A 19,143-nucleotide genomic window follows, 5' to 3' on the forward strand; every position below is an offset into this window, starting at 1 on the left:
TTGGCTGCATTAATAACAGTATAGAGGTCAGGGAATGAGAAAAAAAATTCCACATATGTTGTACTGATCAAACTACATGTGAAGTTGTTTTTTTTTTTTTTTCTTAATCCATGCTTTAACCGAAGCATGGTCAAATGCTCATTTGGGCTCAGGGCCCAAATGCTCATATATATATTATCAATCTGAATTACAGAGAGGTTACAGTTTCATACATTAGGCATTGGATCATTTCTTGTACTGTTACCTCGTCCCTCATCCCCCCTTCCCCCTCCCTCTTTCCCTTTCCCCTCCTCCCCACGAGTTGTTCAGTTGTTCAGTTCATTTTCATCAAACAGTTTGTAAGTACTGCTTTTGTAGTTGTTTGTCTTTTTTTTAATTTTAAACTCTCTTGATTAATGAGCAGCAATCTTCATAGAGTTAGATTATGCCGCCCCCTGGTGGCCAATTTGCAGCACACATTTGAAACTGGCTCTTGCCATTCTAGATTTTCATGTGTGTGTTTTTTTAATTGGCAGTTGTAAAATATCATTGGAAATCACTCAAGATCTTTCTAGTATTTTTAGCTATTGCTCTATTCCTCATTTATACTCCATTTATCTAGGTTAAATCTCCAACAGAACTGAAAATTCCAAGGAATGGGTGGAGCTCTATTACAAGTTTGACTAAGATTTCCCCCTCCAGGACCTCTACAGCACAAGACAGAACTCAGCTTCTCTGGGCGGAATTGGAGAGAAAACCATCTGCCTCCTCTAGATGCATATAGATGGAGGAAGGCAGCTGAGAAGACTTGGCATGAATTCTTCTAAACATTCATACTTCCCTACCACTCTTTTGAAACCAAACAATTTCCCCCAAAATATAGCTTCTAGCATCAAATAGGAAATTGTACTAAACCAGCGGAAATGTTTTGTTTAAATACTGAAGCCATTGTTTACATTAAAAAATACTTTGCATTCAAAGCCCATTATTGAAAAGAAATCTGAACCATCCATCATGGAGGATTTTATAGATAAGAAATAAACCCTGGCCTAAACAATTGTATTAAACTTGAACAAGTTTTCTGAGGATCTTTTGCTGAGTCATTTTTCAGGAAGTGAGTTGTCCGGGGAGATTTCTTTTAGAGGAACAATCGACAATATTTTCATATTAATAATCTCCAGTTGCTTTATTGTTCTCAAAACTTTTGTTAATAAGTATTTTCCTGTTCAGTTAGAAAAAAAAGCATTAATCAAAAGGCAAAGTCTAATCTGATTTACTTTTATGTATTTGGGATTCTTTTCTTCTGTGTGTGATATTAAATATATTTAAGTAAGAGTTCATTGCAAAACATCCTCATTCACTGAGTATAATATCAGGAAATCTTTTTCTTTTGCCTTTTTTAATGGCTGGACTTTGCACATGCTGAAAAAATACTTTGCCACTGAACTACATCCCAAACCCTGAACTTAAAAAAAAAGGGGGGGGGGGCTGGGAATATGGCCTAGTGGTAGAGTGCTTCCCTGGGTTCAATTCCTCAGTACCACATATATGGAAAAAAACAGAAGTGGTGTTGTGGATCAAGTGGTAGAATGCTAGCCTTGAGCAAAACGAAGCCAGGGACAGTGCTCAGGCCTGAGACCAAGCTCCACAATTGGCAAAAAAACAAAGAAAGAAAGAAAAGGATTTCAGATATGTTCCTTAGCGTAATTACAAATCAGCTTTTTTTTTGTTCTTTTTTCTTTTTCTTTTACATTTCCTTCAAAGGATTGGAGACACTCCTACTAAATTCCCTTTGAAATTTCTCTCAGCTACCTTTCAGATAGTGAGGTCTCCAGGAGACCCACAGAGAAACAGAGAAACAGGGCTCTGGGGGACAGGTAGCCCAGCATGCTCCCGGAAGCTCCCTACACCCACTTTAGACCCCACCCACAAGCTAGGGCTCTACTGCTAGAGGCACAACTCCAATTCCCTGAGCCTCTTAGCTTATGAATGAGGGTTTGTGACTTTTGGCCAAAGTCACCTCCCATGAGACTGGAGAAGGTAAACTGTGAAATCAGATCATTGTGTGATTCTGACTTCTGCTAGTATAAATAATTATGTGTGTTGTCCAACAACACACATAACACTTCCACAATCTTCCCCATGGAGGCTTTAGTGAAAAAGTGTCATTTCACACTCCCACATATTTCACACTCCTACTAGGTGAAGAGTCCAGAATCAAAGTAGGCTACTTAACCAATCATAGTGGCACAGCCTGTAATACTGGAACTCAGGACGCTGGAGCAGGAAGATCCTGAGTTCCAGGTTAGACTGGGATACATAGTAGAAAAGAAAAGAGCAAAAGGAAGGAAAGAAAGAAGGAAGGGACAGAGGAAGGGAGGAAAGGGTGGAAGGAACTCAATAAATTAATGAAAAGAACACTACCTGGAAAAGTAGGGGACCATAGAAGAGTTAGTCAGAATCATGCCGTTGGTGAGAGACAGTAAGAGGGGAGAAGGGGAGAAGAAAGAAAGAAAGAGAGAGAGACAGAGAGGCAGAGAGAGAGAGTGGGTGATTTACTAGGGTTTGAACCCAGAGCCTCAGCTATCTAGGCTTCCAATCCTTTATGCTTTTCAGTTATTTTTCAAAGAGAGTCTCTTTTTGAGGGGAGAGGGAGCTGGTCTGGCCTAGACCAGGAACTTCTATTTATACATAATGGGGTAATAGTCATGCACCACTACTTCTGGCTTACTGGTTGAGATTGGGTCTTGATAACCTTTTGCCCCAACTAACCTCAAATCACAACCTTTCTGATCTTTATCTCCTGAGTAGCTGGGGTTACAAGCATGAGCTATTGTGCTCTGCATTGATATATATATATATATATATATATATATATATATATATATATTTATTTATTTATTTATTTATATTTATTTAATTAATTTTGGTATAATGAGTGTTATGGTTCCTCTATTTCATCTCATTCCTTTTTTTTGGCCAGTCCTAGTCCTTGGACTCAGGGCCTGAGCACTGTCCCAGGCTTCTTTTTGCTCAAGACTAGCACTCTGCCACTTGAGCCACAGCGCCACTTCTGGCTGTTTTCTGTACATGTGGTGCTGGGGAATCGAACCCAGGGCCTCATGCATATGAGGCAAGCTCTCTTACCACTAGGCCATATCCCCAGCCCCGCTCTATTTCATTTCAAATGAGTACTTATAGATAATGTCTAATGATTTGAATTTGGGAGAGCTCAATGACCCATAAAAATCTTAGAAGCTTCAGAGTCTATATGCTTATTAAAAAGTTATTTCCTATGTAGTACATATACACAATGGAATTTTATGCATCTATCAGAAAGAATGACATTGCCCCATTTGTAAGGAAATGGAAGGACTTGAAAAAAATTATACTGAGTGAAGTGAGCCAGACCCAAAGAAACATGGACTCTATGGTCTCCCTCATAAGGAATAATTAGCACAGGTTTAGGCTAGTCACAGCAGAGGATCACAAGAGCCTAATAGCTATGCCCTTATGAATACATAAGATGATGCTAAGTGAAATGAACTACATGTTATGGAAATGACTGTTATATCACTGTTGTAATTACTTTAAACATGCCATGTGAAACCGTAGCTTCTATTGGGTTTTTTGGTAATTTATTTATTAATTAAACACACATTTTTTGACAAGGTGTTGTGCAAAAAGGGTACAGTTACATAGTAGGGCAGTGTATACATTTCTTGTGATATCTTACACCCTGTTTTTCTTTCTCTTCCCTGGATCAGGTAGACATATATACAATACACAATGTACCAAGAACATATACAGAAGCCACGTGGCCTACGCCCAAGAAAATTCGCCTAGGGCTTTAAATGTAATGTCGATATTAGACCATACGTCGACAGTAGTCTTATATGAACGTACATACCTAGCTTTTGAGCTATTGTATTCCCAATTTTTGACCTTTATATGTTGAGTAGTTGTTTGGTTTTAGTTACATAATGTTGGGTCGCTGACCCAGTCCTGTGGGAAATACCATTTGACAAGCAGTTTTTGGTTTCACAGACCTGGTCTCTACTGTCTCTCTGTCACCCTTCTTTCTTTTTTTTGGCCAGCCTTGGAGCTTGCCTCAGGGCCTGAGCACTGTCCCTGGCTTCTTTGTGCTCAAGGTTAGCACTCTGCCACTTGAGCCACAGCACCACTTCTGGCCGTTTTCTATATATGTGATGCTGGGGAATCGAACCCAGGGCTTCATGTATATGAGGCAAGCACTCTTGCCACTAGGCCATATTCCCAGCCCCTCTGTCACCCGTTCTTAACAGTCATATATCAGGGAGATCATGCCCCTTTGTTTTCTGTGTTCTAGGCTTGTCTCGCTCAACATTATTTGTTCAAGTTCTGACCATTTCCCTGCGAATAACAATTATTTCACCATTCCTAATCGCTATGTAGTATTTCATTGTGTACAGGTACCATATTTTTTGGATCCATTCATCTGTGGAGTGGCATCTGGGTTGTTTCCATATTTTGGCTATTGTGAATTGTGCAGCGATAAACATGGAAGTACAAATGCCTTTTTGATAGCTTGGGACCTGCTGTTCAGGATAGATGCCTAGGAGTGGTATGGCTGGGTAATAGAGTAGGTCTATATTGAGTTTGTTGTTGTTGTTGTTGTTTTTGGCCAGTCCTGGGCCTTGGACTCAGGGCCTGAGCACTGTCCCTGGCTTCCTTTTGCTCAAGGCTAGCACTCTGCCACCTGAGCCGTAGCACCACTTCTGGCCGTTTTCTGTATATGTGGTGCAGGGGAATCGAACCCAGGGCCTCATGTATATGAGGCAAGCTCTCTTGCCACTAAGCCATATCCCCAGCCCTATATTTAGCTTTTTGAGAATCCTCCATACTGTTCTCCAAAGTGGTTGTACTAATTTGCACTCCCGCCAACAATGGAGAAGGGTTCCTCTTTCTCCACATCCCCTCCAGCATTTGTTGTTGCCTGAGTTCAGAGTATAGGCCATTCTAACTGGAGTGAGGTGGTATCTCAGGGTTGTTTTTATTCACATTTCCTTTACTACCAGGGATGTTGAACATTTCCTCATATGCTTCTTTGCCATTTTTATTTCTTCTCTTGTGAAGTCTCTCTTTAGCTCCTTTGCCCATTTCCTAATTGGTTTACTGGGCTTGGAGGGGCTTAGTTTTTTGAGTTCTCTGTAGATGACATATATTAGGGCTTTGTCGGTTGCTGTGCTGGTAAAGATCCTTTCCCATATCGTTGGCTGTCTTTCTATTTTGGTGGCTATGTCCTTAGCTGTGCAGAAACTTTTTAATTTGTAGTAGTCCCATTTGTCGAGTCTCTTCCCTATTTGTTGTGCCCCTGGGACTCTATTCAGGAAGTTCCTTCCAGTGCCTATAAGTTCTAGCGTCTTTCCTACTCTGTCCTTCAGTAGTTTCAAGGATTCAGGTCTGATATTGAGGTCCTTGATCCAGTCCTGGGCCTTGGACTCAGGGCCTGAGCACTGTCCCTGGCTTCTTCCCGCTCAAGGCTAGCAGCTACTCTGCCACTTGAGCCACAGCGCCACTTCTGGCCGTTTTCTGTATATGTGGTGCTGGGGAATCGAACCTAGGGCCTCGTGTATCCGAGGCAGGCACTCTTGCCACTAGGCTATATCCCCAGCCCGATCCATTTTGAGTTGATCTTGGTACATGGCGATAGGCTTGGGTCTACTTTGAGTTTTCTGCATATGGCTGCCCACTTCTCCCAGCACCAGTAGTTGAAAAGGCTCTGTTTACTCCATTGTATGTCTTTAGCTCCTTTGTCAAATATCAGCTGACTGTAAGAGTGCGGTTTTATTTCTGGATCTTCAATTCTAATCCATTGGTCTTCCGGTCTGTTTTTATACCAATACCAGGCTGTTTTTGTTATGATGGCCTTATAGTAGAGCTTGAAGTCTGGTACTGTGATACCTCCTGCACTGCTTTTTTTGCCTAGAATTGCTTTGGCCATTCTAGGTCTTTTGCTGTTCCATATGAATTTATGGATTGCTTTCTCTATTTCAGTGAAGAATGTAACTGGGATTTTGATAGAGATTGCACTGAATTTGTATAACAATTTGGGCAATATGGCCATTTTCACTATATTGATTCTGCCTACCCATGAGCATGGGAGGTCTTTCCATCTCCTTGTGTCTTCTTTGATTTCCCTTATTAGATTTTTATAGTTCTCATTAAATAGGTCAGTCACATCCTTGGTTAGGTTGTTCCCTAGGTACTTTATTCTTTTTTTGGCTACTGTAAATGGAATTGTTTCCATAATTTCCTTTTCTGCTTGTACATTGCTGGTGTACAGAAAAGCTGCTGACTTTTGTGGATTGATTTTGTATCCTGCTACTTTGCCAAATGGTTTATTAGGTGTAGGAGTTTGGGGACTGAGTTTTTTGGGTCCCTCAAATATAAGATCATGTCATCTGTAAATAGGGATAGCTTTATTTCTTCCTTGCCGATGTGGATCCCTTTGATGTCCTCCTCTTGCCTTATTGCTATGGCTAGGGATTCCAGCACTATGTTGAAAAGAAGTGGGGAGAGTGGGCATCCTTGTCTTGTTCCTGAGTTTAGGGGGAATTATTTAACTTTCTCTCCATTTAATATGATGTTAGCAGTTGGTCTGTTGTATATGGCTTTTATTGTTTTGAGGAATGTTCCATCTATTCCTGTTCTCTCCAGAGCTTTTAATAAGTATGAATGTTGTATTTTGTCAAAGGCTTTTTGGGCATCGACTGAGATAACAATGTGATTCTTGATTTTAGTTCTGTTTATGTGGTGAATTACATTGATTGATTTATGGATGTTGAACCATCCTTGTGACTGTGGGATGAAGCCTACTTGGTCATGATGTATAATTTTCTTGATCAGTTTCTGGATCCTGTTAGCTAATATTTTATTGAGGAGCTTTGCGTCTGTGTTCATTAGTGATATTGGTCTGTAGTTCTCTTTTTTTGTTGGATCTTTGCCTGGTTTGGGAATGAGTATGATATTAGCTTCATAGAATGAGTTTGGGATTTCTCCCTCTGTTGCCATTTCGCGGAAGAGTTTGAGGAGTATTGGTATTAGCTCCTCACTAAAGGTTTGTTTTTTTTGTTTTTTTTTTTTTTGCCAGTCCTGGGGCTTGGACTCAGGGCCTGAGCACTGTCCCTGGCTTCTTTTTGCTCAAGGCTACCACTCTGCTACTTGACTCACTAAAGGTTTTATAGAATTTGTTGGTGAATCCATCTGGGCCTGGGCTTTTCTTTGTTGGGAGGTTCTTGATTACCCCCTGTATCTCGCTGTAAGTTATTGGTTTATTTAGTTGATTTATTTCTTCTTGGTTCAGTTTAGGCAGTTTATACTTCTCTAAGAATTGATCCGTTTCTGTAAAATTATTGTTTTTTAGTGAGTAGAGGTTCTGGAAATAGTTCCTTATGATTGTTTGAATATCGTGTGTACTTGTAATTTTTCCGGTGGAGTCCCTGATTTTACGTATATGAGTCTCTTCTCTTCTTTTTTTTTTTTTCTGTAAGTCTTGCGAGGGGTCTGTCAATTTTATTTATTTTCTCAAAGAACCAGCTTTTAGTCTTATTTATTTGTTGAATGGTCTTTGTATTTTCAATCTGATTTATCTCTTCTTTAATCTTTGTGATCTCTCTCCTCCTAGTCATTTTAGATTTGATTATTTCTTGTTTCTCCAGTTGTTTTAGTTTCATCGTGAGGTTATTTACCTGCTCTGCTTCCATTCTGTTAATGTGAGTGCTGAGGGCAATGATCTTGCCCCTCAGTACTGCCTTAGCTGTGTCCCATAGGTTTCTTTGTGATGTATTTTCATTGTCATTGTGGCTTATGAATTCGTTGATTTCATCTTTAATTTGGTGTGTGGCCCAAGTGTTGGATAACAGTGTGGGGTTTAGCCTCCAAGAATGTGTATAGCCTCTGTGGTAACTGTTGTTATTGAGGGTTACCTTTAATCCACTGTGATCAGATATAATACATGGGATGACGTCAATATTTTTGTATTTGCTGAGGTTCTTTGTGTGGGCTATGACATGGTCTATTTTGGAGTATGATCCATGGGCTGCTGAGAAGAAGGTGTATTGGGTCTCTGTAGGGTGGAAGATTCTGTATAGATCTGTCAGATCCATTTGGGATATGGTGTTACTTAGGTCCTCAGCTCCCTTGCTGATCCTCTGGGTGTTGGATCTGTCTCTTGGAGAGAGTGGGGTATTAAAGTTTCCTACTGTGATTGTGTTTGGGTCTATCTTGTTCTGTAGTTCTGTGAGTATTTGCTTGACATATGACTCACCAAACATTTGTTTGGTGAGTATACATTTATCACCATGATGTCTTGATTCTGGATGTTTCCTTGTATTAAAATGTAGTGACCTTCTTTGTCTTTGTGAGTTGATTTTAATGAAAAGTCCAGCTTGTCTGAGATCAGGATGGCTACACCTGCCGTTTTGGTACGTTCGTTTGCTTGGAAGATCTTGCTCCATCCTTTCATTCGGAGCCTGTTTTTGTTCCTTGCTGTAAGGTGGGTCTCTTGTAGACAACAGATGCCAACTTTTTGTTTGCGGATCCATTCTGCCAGTCTGCTCCTCTTTATCGGAGAGTTTACACCGTTAATATTCAAAGAGATCAAGGATAAGAGTGTTTTTTCTCTTTCCATTTTCTTGTTGGGCTGTTTCTCCTCTTTTTTTTTTTTTTCTTGTCTTTAGTGAGCTGCTCTTTCTGTTGGGCTCTGGCTATTGTAGTTTCTTTCTGTTTCTGTCTGTGTGTCCTGTACGATTTCTGTTGGGTGGGATTCCTCTCTTAGAATTCGCTGTAGGGCTGTTTTTTTATTCACATACTCCTTTAGATCCTCTTTGCTATGGAAAGATCTGGTTTTCCCCTCAAATGTGAACTCTAACTTCTCTGGATATTTTATCCTAGGTTGGCAGTTGTTGGCCTGTAGAACTTGGATGGTGTTCTTCCACTCTCTTCGCGTGTGGTAGGTTTGTGTGGAAAGGTCTGCTGTTATTCGGATCCTCTTCCCATTGTAGTACATTTCTTTCTTCGCTTTGGCTAAATTCAATATTTGCTCTTTATTCTTGAGATCTGAAGTCTTGAATATTATGTGCCTTGGCGTGGCTTTTCTGGGGTCTGGCCTGCCAGGTGTCCTATAGGCTTCGGTTACCTGGATGGGGTCCCTTGTGAGATTCGGGACTTTTTCTGCAATAACTTTATTGAAGATATGTTGAAGCCCTCTGCTCTGGTATTCGGCTCCTTCTTCTATTCCAATTATGCGCAGATTATATCTCTTGTCTTTGTCCACTAGCTCCTGGATTAGTCTGCCCTGAAGCTTCACCGTTTCTTGGAGTGTGGTAATTTTCTGGTTCTTATCGGCTGCATCATCGTCCAAGAGAGAGATTCTGGATCCCATATGGTCAATTGTTTGTGCTGTGGATTCAATTGCGGAGTTTATGGATGTCAGAGAGCTATTTATGGTTGCCAGGTCAGCTCTGATCGTGGAAATTTCTTCCTTTAAAGAGTTGTATTTTAAATCTATTTTTTCATGAATTTCACTTCTCAGGATGTTAAGGTCTTCTTTAAAGGAGGTTTGCATTGTATCCATCTTTGCTTCCATTTCTTTCTTGGCTTCCTGGATGTCCTTCAAGACTTCCACTCTAAACTCCTGGAATTGTTTTCTGATTTCGTTTCTGAAGCTTTCCATCATTTCTGCTAACATGGCCTCAGTTGATTTTTTATTCTCCATCTCCTCTTCAGTCGTGCTGCTTTTTGGAGCTGGCGAATTGGCTTGCCCTTTGATGAACTGTGTTATATTTCTTTGTAATTTGCGCATCTGGAGATCTGTGGGTGGCTTCCCTGGTTTGGCTTTGTGCTGGTTCCCGCTGGTCTGTCAGTGGGAGCCTTGTGTCCTGGTGTCCTGGCTCTGGGTTTGGGTCTGGCTGTTGAACCTTGCTGCCCAATGGGTGAGCGTGACCTTCTTGGTTGTTGCTGGGGTGTTCACCTTCACTGCACTTGGGGGCCAGTAGGTTCTGTTTCTTTCTCTGCAGGACAGTGTCCTGCCACTCTGTTGTGCTGACCCTAGCATGCCCCTGGTGGGGGTTTGCTGGTCCCTGATTCAGCATGGCTTGGAGGCTTTTCTCTTCTTTGGTTCTTTTTTCCACTCTGTATCTTGGTCAGAGGAGCTCGCTCACCTCTCAGGCGGTTTGCCCTCCTGTGTGGACCTCTCCAGGGCCGGTGTTGTTGAGGGGCAGTCCACCCACTTGTGCGAAATGTGCCAAACTAAGTGGGCACGGCCGTTGGAGAGCTCTGCCCTCCTGTGCGGGCACACCTACCAGAGCGGGCGCTGTCACCGAAGGCCCCGCCCACCTGTGCGACGTGTGCCCACTGCAGCAGGTGCTGCCACTGTGGCCCTGCCCACCTGTGCAGGGTACGCCTACCAGAGCGAGCCCCGGGTTGTTGGGGTGTGCTTGCGCCCTCCCACGATTCCACTGTGGGGGGCAGTATGTGTGGGCCCCAGTGGGATCAAGTGTCTGCGAGGCCCAGGCACCTCAGGTGGGGCTTGCAATGCCTGCCGTCCTGGGCCCCTGTTGGGAAGGGGGCGGGGCCGGTGCGGCCAGCAGGCTCCTCTGCTGCCTTGGTGCTGCTCCGCCCTTCCCCTGCTAACTCCTGTGTCTTCCCAGAGCCTGATGGGATCTTGCTACCTGATTTGGGGGTTCTTTGTTCCCTCGGGGTGGGGAGGGGGAGGGAGGGAGTTCTAGCTTCTTTGTAGGGTATAGCTTCTATTGTTGATGATCCTCTTATATACTCTTCCTGTGGCTGTACCTGCACTATCACTGTATCTTATCTGAGTACATTGGAAACTGTGTATACTGGTATTAGAACTAGGAAAGTGAAAGGGAATACCAAAATCGAGAGACACAGGATAAAAAGACAAATTACTACAAAAGCAATACTTGCAAAACTGTTTGGTGTAAACCAACTGAACAACTCATGGGGGGAGAGGGGAAGGGGCAGGGGGGAATGAGGGAGAAGGTAACAAACAGTACAAGAAATGTATCCAATGGCTAATGTATGAAACTGTAACCTCTCTGTACATCAGGTTGACAATAAAAAATGAAAAGAAATAACAAAAAAGTTATTTCCTGTTTACTGCTCTATATGGTTTGTTAATTTACCCATTTTTTAAAAGAAGATTATATACTTTAAGAATCTATAATGTAACTAGTTCCAGAGAAGCCCACTTCCAGAGAAGTGGAAATTTTTCTCCTTTCGTCCCACTTGAATGAGGGGTGAGGATGGAAGTGAGGAATCTCCACCTAGAAAGGCCCACTCATATGCTGGGAGAATCCACTCCAGACCTCAGAGTAAGGATTTGAAAGCAGACCTTCTTGACAATGAAGCATATCTTCCTGCCTCATTTGGAGGCCACAACCTTAAGGACTAGAAGTTTGCATTCTTGCCTGCAACCCGGGGGTAACCACCCATTTTCTCTGTCCAGGCTCTTAAGAATTTGTTCAGGGAGCAAAGACAAGAACCAACATTAGGAAAAGAGCTCCAAATACTAGGAAAGGAAGAAAGGGCTTCTTTAATGTTTTATGTTCTGGTTTGTCCTTTCCCAAAGGAAAAGTGACTAAAGAATCATGTCATGGGGAAGAAGGAAAGCTGCCATCTTCTTGTGGTTTTTCTTCCTATCTCCCTGGTCCCTCCTCAGCTTCCTTCCCATGCTACTTTTTGTCAATGTGCTCTTTAGATGTTAGTTGTTGCACAGGATTCTGTCCCAATCCTGTTCTCCTTTCTCCTTATTCTAGACTCTCATGTGTGGACAAGTCCCAATCTAGATCTTCTACTGTACTTCTCACTGGAGCTCCACACTTCATTCCCTACAAATTACATTCAATATCATTCCAGAAGTGATCTCATTGCTATCCTCTCTTGCCTCTTTCAGCCATTTTCCATGCACTGAGCAGCCATCCACTAATAATGAGAAGAGTCCTAATGTGGATGTTCCCAGCTTGCTCTTGTTGTCCAAGTCAATCTCTGTTGAGTCGTTGGCACCTCTAGGCATTTGTAGATGATCCTTTCATCTGGAGTGGACTGTTGTCACAAGACTCAACACAGATAGTCTCCCTTCTTCAAAGCCACTCTAGGTTGTAGACATAATAGGACAAAATTTGGATCCAATTTATATGCTTTATTTACAATACTAAACTGAAAATTCAGCCACTTCTAGATGTTCAATCCCCTTTGCCATTTTTAAGCAGTCAGTAGGCAATGCTGTGAGTGATCAGTTAAGAGAGTAAAATGGGGGCTGGGATGTAGCTCAGTGCAACATCCTGGGTTAAATCCCCAGTACTATAAAAGAAAAGACAAAAGAGAGAGAGAGAGTACAATGGAACTCGTGTGTTTTTGACTGGTGAGTTAATTCTTCCTCCACCCAAACTTGTCTTCAAATTTCCAATTACCTAGTATCAGTTTCCTGGATTGGTCACTACTCCAAAATTTTTGATGTGGTAAACAGTCTATTTTATACCACTTCTGGGAGCAAATTTGGTTTATATACCCTGACATAACCTGGGTCTTTCACAAGGACAACTATTGTAGAGTTAACAACTGAGAGGATGACTAATGTGAATTCTTTCATTTAAGCACACTGAGATAACAAGAAAAGTTTCCATTTATACCGGGTTTTACAGGGTTCTGGTTCAATAGGTGATCTGTATGCTTCCTTTCTACTTCTAAACACATGTGTTCCTTTGTCTCTCAGGAAGCAATCATCATGTAGCCATGGAAATCAATGAGTGCAAAGGAAATGTTGCAGGGAAATAATGAAGCCAACTAGCTCAACTCCACAAAAGTTGGTCACATCCTAAAACAATTAAAGCACAACCTTCAGAGAGATCTTAGAGGAAGTGTTGATCAGTGCTTGGTATGTTGACAATGACCTACACAGTATGTAAAAGCATTTCAAAGCTTCCAAAGCACCTATAAAATACAATAACACTGCCAAGACCAATGAGTGAACAAATACTGAGTGACTATATGAACTTGGCCTTTTTCCCTACTTCTGTCATTGCAACATCCCTATGGAATATCTGTTTTCTGTATTATTGGATGTAGAGTCTGGAGCACAGAGAAGGGGTACAGGTCAGAGTTAATGATAGTTATGATTAATCAATCTATAGGTAATGTTTCAAGCATTGAGATTGAATGAGATCATCAAATTGGTAAGTGCAGCTAGAAAACAGAAGACCTCTAAGAATGAGCCTGGCACACTCTACCATACAGTGACCAAAGAAAGGAAGGGAACCAGGACAAAGCCAGCAACTCAGTGATAAAGCATATGCTTAGCATTTGAGGCCCTGCACTCAATCCCCAGCATGGAAGTGAGAAAGGGAGGGAGGGCGGAAGGAAGGCAAAGAAGAAAGAAAGAAGGAATGGAGGGAGGCAGAGAGAAAAGGGAAAGAGAGAAAGGAAGAGGGAAAAAAGAAGTAAGGAGTTAAGCATGGTGAAGTGTACCTGGGGGCCCAGATACTTGGGAGGTAGAAATAGGATGATGGACAGACCTGAATCCTTGAAACTACTGAAGGACAGAGTAGGAAAGACGCTAGAACTTATAGGCACAGGAAGGAACTTCCTGAATAGAGTCCCAGGGGCACAACAAATAGGGGAGAGTCTTGACAAATGGGACTACTACAAAATAAAAAGTTTCTGCACAGCTAAAGACACACCCACCAAACTAGAAAGACAGCCAATGATATGGGAAAGGATCTTCACCAGCACAGCAACAGACAAAAGGCCTAATATCTGTCATCTACAGAGAACTCAAAAAACTAAGCCCCTCCAAGCCCAGTAAACCAATTAGGAAATGGGCAAAGGAGCTAAAGAGAGACTACACAAGAGAAGAGATAAAAATGGCAAAGAAGCATATGAGGAAATGTTCAACATCCCTGGTAGTAAAGGAAATGCAAATAAAAACAACCCTGAGATACCACCTCACTCCAGTTAGAATGGCCTATACTCTGAACTCAGGCAACAACAAATGCTGGAGGGGATGTGGAGAAAGAGGAACCCTTCTCCATTGTTGGCGGGAGTGCAAATTAGTACAACCACTTTGGAGAACAGTATGGAGGTTTCTCAAAAAGCTCAACACAGACCTACCCTATGACCCAGCCATACCACTCCTAGGTATCTATCCTCAACAACAGGTCTCAGGATATCAAAAAGACATCTGCACCTCCATGTTTATTGCTGCACAATTCACAATAGCCAAAAATATGGAAACAACCCAGATGCCACTCCACAGATGAATGGATCCAAAAAATGTGATACCTATACACAATGGAATACTACATAGTGATTAGAAATGACGAAATATTGGTATTCACAGGGAAATGGTCAGAACTTGAACAAATAATGTTGAGTGAGACAAGCCTAGAACACAGAAAACAAAGGGGCATGGTCTCCTTGATAAATGACTGTTAAGGTGGGGGAGGGGGAGACAGCAGAGACCAGGACTGTGAAACAAAAAACTTCTTGTCAAATGGTATTTCCCACAGGTTTGGGTCAGCTACCTTACATTATGTAACTAAAACCAAACAATTACTCAACATATAAAGGTCAAAAATAGACCTCTCAGTGGATCACAATAGCTCAAAAGCTATGTATGTATGATCATATAAGACAAGGATAAACAAACTCTATTGTTGACGTTATATTTAAAGTTCTAGGTGAACTTCCTTTGGCATATGCCACGTGGCTACTGTATATGTTTTTGGTACACTGTGTATTGTATATATATATATATCTACCTGATCTAGGGAAGGGAAAGAAAAACAAGGGTGTATGATATCGCAAGAAATGTACACACTGCCCTATTATGTAACTGTACCCCTTTTGCACACACCTTGTCAACAAAATTTAATTAATAAATAAATAAAATAAAGAGAAATAGGATGATGGAAGTCTCAGGCTATCCCTGAACAAAAGTAGGGGACCATATGTCAAAAATAAACCAAAAGCCAAAGGAGTTGAGGTTGTAGCTCAAGTGGTAGAGAGCTTATCTAGCAAGTACAAGACTCTGAGTTCCAGTACTCATAGTAATAATAATAATAACAATAAATAATAATAATGAAGAGGAAGGGATGATGCTGGCCTTTGTAAAAAGCGTGCAAGGAACAGGAACATCTATGAGCCCAAATGCTAAAGGAGTGGGTAGATGAAACTATGGGAGTTTGTGGAAACTTCTGGTAGGAAGTTTTCTACCTGTAGATCAAATGAAAGGTTACTATGGCAATGAGATAGGAAAGGAGTGAAGTTTTGGGAAGGAAAGGAAAGATACAAAAGAGTCTTCTTCCAGCAGTGTGAAGAATGACAGACCTAGGGGGAAAAAAAAAGAAAACGGTATAATTTCCTGAGTGGTTGGGAGGGTCCACTAAAGATGAGTGATAAAGAATAAAATGATGCTGGAGCCAGTGGCTCAAACCTGTAATCCTAGCTACCTGGGAGGCAGAGATAGAGGGATTGTGGGTATCGACACTCTCCTTCAACCAATGGCTGGGAACAAATGCATGCAGCTAGGCTATGAGCAACAAAGAAAAACAGAAATAGGAGGACTGCAGGCCAGCCAGGATATAAAGACTCAATCCTATCAGGAAAATAACACAAAAAGGGATGAGTAAGGGCTGGAGGTGTGGCTTTAGCAATAGAGTGTCTGCTTGTGGTGTGGGGATATGAGTTTGAATCTTGGTACTGTGCCCATGAAAAACGAAAGGGAACTGGCAAAGTGGCTCAACCCATTGAGTGCCTGCTTAGCAAGTGAGAGGCTGTGAATGCAAGGCCAACTTGGTTGTGAGCCTTTCTCCAGCTTTATTCAACTGTGAAAGTGGAGCTAAGAGAAAGCCCAGTAGAACAGACTGTAGTCTAGCTGAATGAGTTCAACAAAGGGAACAAGAAACAAAGGAGCCCAGGATATTTCCAAGAGTGATTGATTAAACTGACCATGGATTTGAGCAGCATAAGGACCATGGAAAGATAGACTGCCAATAAAAACAAATAATCCATTTGCGGTCTCTAGTGGAATTTGGTTGTTACAGCTTATAGTGTTTATATGTCCACGAAAACCAAACATAATAACAGAGATACTCAAATCTAAGCCTTTATGACAGCCAACATGTCTAAAACTGAGAGGGCTGCCAGTGAACATTCACTCACTCCAAAGTAAGTAAACCAACCTTTTTCCAGATCCCCCAACCTCTGACATGGTTCAGAGTGACCTCTTGAAATGACATGATTAAGCTTCCTCGGTGGATCATGTGCTTCCCCGCACTTCCTGCCATTTCCTGCCATTTCCTGCTCTGGGCAAAGTAGAGATTCCAGAAGACTCCTTACCATGGCAGTGGGTGGGGCCAATCAGACTGATTTCTACAGCCCGAGGCGCATTGGGTATCACAAGTCCTGTGCGCTCGTGTGTTAAGCAGGCCATACGTGTTTCTGAAGTGGTTCATTCAAGCTGCTCCACCAGCAACAAGGCTGCTCTCTCCTCATTCCCATTCTCACACTGGGTGTGGAATGGAGCCATAAACCTCTCCGGCCAGACTCTTTAAACAGGAATAAAGAAGAACCCCATATCTTGGACAGATACAGAAAAAGATCAAAGTAACCCTGTGTCAAGCAGCTCAGAGAAGGCATTATGCATGATAACCAGGGCCCAGTTTTTCCAGCCAATAAACACAGGCACTCCCAAGTGTCTTCTATTGTTAATACCTCAAAAATATGGCAGATGGAAAAAAATATGGCAGATGGGCTGGGAATGTGGCCTAGTGGTAGAGTGCTTGTCTAGCATGCATCAAGCCCTGGGTTCAATTCCTTAGTACCACATAAATAGAAAAAGCCATAAGTGGCACTGTGGCTCAAGTGGTAGAGTGCTAGCCTTGAGCAAAAGAAGCTCAGGGAGCATCCTAGCCCTGAGTTCAAGCCCCAGGGTTGGCATATATATATATATGTTAGATCCAAAACGGTATTTGCATAAATGTAAACTATCCTCTTTCTTTCTCTGAAACAGAATGCCTGGTTTTGCTTTCTTTGTACTGGTACTGGAACTTGAACTCAGGGCTTGGGTTTGGTCCCTCCGCTTTTTGGCTCACAGCTGACACTAAACCACTTGAACCACAGTTCCACTTCTGGCTTTTTCATGGTTAATTAAAGGTAGGAGTCTCATAGACTTTCTGCCTAGGCTAGCTTTGAACCAAGATCCTCAGAGCTCAGTCCTTTGAGTCGTTAGGATTACAAGTGTGAGTCACCAGTACCCAGCTTCAAAGTTTTGTTTTTGTTTTTTTGTTTTTTAAGTGTCTAAGCTAATGACTGGATAGCCAGGTATTTTCAACTTCTTTATACAAAAGTCTTGCCAGAATCTCAGAATTTTAAGGTTTTCTTTTTCCTCTTCATTGAATAATATAGGACTAAAAAAGAGGAAATAGTCAACTTGATAATCCTCTCAGCTTTTTCTTTCTTTCTTTTTTTTTAAAGAATCTGCCAGCAGTAAATACAATACTAACTATTCAGGAGTTCTGAACAAGCACAAAGTTTTTAATCATCATGAGCAAAATGGGCAGATAATATGTTTTGCTTCTTTAAATCAAAGAAAAAAATCAATCATTAAAAAATTTAAATCACGGGCTGGGGATATAGCCTAGTGGCAAGAGTGCCTGCCTCAGATACACGAGGCCCTAGGTTCGATTCCCCAGCACCACATATACAGAAAACGGCCAGAAGCGGCGCTGTGGCTCAAGTGGCAGAGTGCTAGCCTTGAGCAGGAAGAAGCCAGGGACAGTGCTCAGGCCCTGAGTCCAAGGCCCAGGACTGGCCAAAAAAAAAAAAAATTTAAATCAGTATCTAAACTCCTCCTCTGTAACTCTTTTAGGTAAGGCCAATACCCATACTGCTTGTCACCCTTCCCAAACTCCAGGTGCTATACAGCACTGAACTTCAATCAGAAGGCAAAGGTTTGCTGTCAGAGTAGGAACTGAAATCAGAACATCCACCTGTGAATTAAAGCAACAAAGCTTTTATGGTTCTTTTTAGTGTGGAGCTTGGGGGCTGAGTCCTATTGAAAACACTAAAGTGCCTCTCTAGTATTTAAAGGGATTAGGCTTCCAGCTCATGGTGTTGACTGTCTTTTGAAAGATTAGATAGTTTGGTTAGGCTCCTACTGACCATGTAAATGTCTCAATGTTTATTGACTGTCTGCAGACATTATCAAAGACCGAACTCAATCACAATCGACACCTTGTAAACAAAAATCCCATTTGTGTGTGTGTGTGTGTGTGTGTGTTATTGATAAGATTTCCTGAAGATTTAAAATTTTGTATGATTTGTCAGCTAAAGAGATCAGTATAGTATAGGAAAGTATAATAAGTGAATATGAATCCAGTCAGCCAACAGGCCCTTTGGGGAAACTCTAATCTCATTTTGGGGAAACTCTAATCTCATTTTGCTTGTAGATTATAAAAATTATGATCTAAGCAGCATTGAGTTTACAAATATTTCTGAAGTACATTTGAATGTGTTACATGCCTGTCTGCTGATCCTTTAATAATGGTCTACAAAGGGCTTTACATTTTCTTGGAAAGATTTTTTTTTTTTTAGTATATAGAAAGAGAAACTATGTACTAATTTAGTTTGGAAACATTATAAGAATTCATTCTTGAGGTGTTTGCAGGCCAGCATTTAACTTTTTTAGGTTTTATTTTATTTTCTTTCTGTCAGTTGTGGGGCTTGAACCCCAGAGCTTAGGCTCTGTCTTTGAGTTCTTTTATTCAAGGCTAGTGCTCTGCCACTTTGAGCCCCAGCTCCACTTTTTGTTTTCTGGTAGTTAATTGGAAATAAGAATCTTAAGGACTTTCCTACCTGGGCTGGCTTTGCACTGTGAGCCCCAGATCTCAGCTTCCTGAGTAGCCAGGATGACAGCTTGAGCCACCAGCACTCGGCTAATTTTTCAGTTTTTATAGTATGGGGGAAGGAACTCTGGGAATTGTGTCTGCCTACTAGGTAAGCAATCTAGTCTTGAGCTACATCTCTAGCCATTGGACTTTTCTGACAGTCTTATTATGTAACTTAGTCTGGCCTCAAACTTGCAATCCTCCTACTTGAGCCTTC

This window comes from Perognathus longimembris, chromosome 2 (genome assembly GCF_023159225.1).
Source record: "Perognathus longimembris pacificus isolate PPM17 chromosome 2, ASM2315922v1, whole genome shotgun sequence".
Classification (NCBI taxonomy): Eukaryota; Metazoa; Chordata; class Mammalia; order Rodentia; family Heteromyidae; genus Perognathus; species Perognathus longimembris.